Raw genomic sequence first — 2,231 nt, forward strand, 5'->3', positions numbered from 1 at the left:
TGGCTAGGACCATCAGCGGGGGAGATAAGCGGTGGTGTAGTTACAAGTCGGACTTGTTATACTTTATAGCATGCATCGACACCGGTCAGTCGACATGGAATATTTGTTGGCGAGACAGTTAGTGCCTTACCGCCGACAACTCCAAAGAAGGTATTTTTCTATTTTGGGACTTACATTGCTTAACTAGCTAAGAGCTTAGGAGTTTTAGAGGGGCGATACCACATTTGACATAGTTTGAGGGGTGATGGAGATGTTGGGACTTCCCAATTGGTTAGTATGGGGATGGTGACTCATCTGTGAGTCCATTAGGACCGGAGTATAGGCCGAGGAATGTTCTCTTGGTAGCACTTTCGGAGGGAGGCGACACCCCGTGAGCCCATGGTACAGGATGTCCCGCGCTAACCCGATATTAGGAGTCTTCCTCCAGGACCATCTACTTGACTCCTTACGGCTCTTCATGCATTTGTTTTGGAGTCTAGTTGAGTTTTAGAGGCTGCGACTTATGGTGCAAGGTTGGCATAGGAGGCGGCTGACATTTCGTCGACAAGGCTTTTCAGTGGGACCTTTTCGATTAATAGGGCTGAGTTTCAAAGCTAGATGATGGCTCGATTTGAGGAGAAGGCTATGCTTGGGCCACGGTTAAAGCGAGGAGGTAGGTTAAAGGCCTCTTATGGCCGATGACATGTTTGATATTTTACTCTGAGACTTTGCACTGCTTGTCCACGAGCCAAGTTCGAGGCCGGAGCCATTTGACATACCTCTAGCGGATGATCCGATTGGCGTCCCTCTCCATGAGCACCCCCACCTGACGACTGGCGAGCCTCCAGTAGTGGCTGCTCACTAATCCACCAACTCCTATGACACTGCACTTCCAGATCCTCAAGCGTACTCCTCTCCACCACAGAACCGATAGCAGTATGCACTGATGCACCTCTTTCACTCGGGAGCTATAGTCATGGCGGTATTAGTTCTTTCTCCTTTTTGATTTCTTATATTTTGTACATTGGGGACGATGTGTCCTTGAGTGTGGGGTGGTGATATTTATCCCATCTCGGTTATTTGTTTATTCTTTGTGCAATTTTTATAAAATTTTAAAAATTTTCCACTTTGTTTTATGCTCTTCTTGTTGGCTTGCTTTTGAAATCATTTATGTCCATGTGATGCGGGTAAAGCCAGAGTAATGTTGAGTTTCGCGAAGAATGTAAAGATAATTAGTTTGAGTTTTGTACTAAGGTGCTTTGGTTTATCTAATTCTGTTTTGATGATTTTTGTTTGGAACCTACTCAGCACACTTGTGAGAAATTGAGCCTAAATTGTAAGCATACACTTTATATGCTTGTATTTATTTCTTGTTGAGGTGCCAATTCTGTCTTTACTTTTAGAACTTGCAGTAATGCTTATGAGGGCCTGAGGAGAGTTTAACACTTTGGTATGATAGAGGCACTTAGGTTTCATTCTAGCCAAATAGCCTTCATTCGTTTATTAATTACATGATAACCCCTTCTTTCACTATTTTTTATCATATTCCATTACCCACTTGGTTTTATTACGCTTTGGGTTATGATTTTGCACATGAGTTGTTTTATTGGGAATTTTGTCTTAGGAATAGCTTTGGAATCTTGTAGCGACACTTCAGTCCAAGAAATTCACTCTATTATGTGAATGTTCTTCCATTATGAAAAGAAAAAAGAAAAAAAAAGAAAGAAGAAAATATATAAAAGAAGAATAAGAGGAAAGGTGATGAAAAGGCAGAGAAAGTAAGTGAGCTAAATATTTTAACTTGATTTCTATTTCCCTCCTTGGACTACTATCCATTGTTTGCCCGCGTGATTATTGTGATTTGTGTGCATGTCATGTATTTCATTCACGAACACCATAGGTTCAACTACTTTACCAAGTTTACCTACCCTACCTAATCCCATTATAACCCTTATAAAGACCTTTTGACATGGTTGTTGACTCTCCATAAGTGGTAGGAGTAGGATTTAAGAGCAAGCATATAGTAAGTAAGGAAGTAGTTGATGCATTGGCGATTAAACACTACCACTTTAAACACTTTGAATGATTTAGAGTGAATGCGGTAAGGGAGTTGCTTTTGAATAATTTTGTTGGGGCAGTGTTATGCGAGATTATTGGCATCTTAGTTTGTGATACTTAAATTGATTTAGCCCGTTTCTTTTTTGTTTGACTTCGCTTATTGGGATATGTCTGGGGCTCTCTAGCTTGTTTAT

This window comes from Ricinus communis, chromosome 9, assembly GCF_019578655.1.
Source record: "Ricinus communis isolate WT05 ecotype wild-type chromosome 9, ASM1957865v1, whole genome shotgun sequence".
Lineage (NCBI taxonomy): Eukaryota > Viridiplantae > Streptophyta > Magnoliopsida > Malpighiales > Euphorbiaceae > Ricinus > Ricinus communis.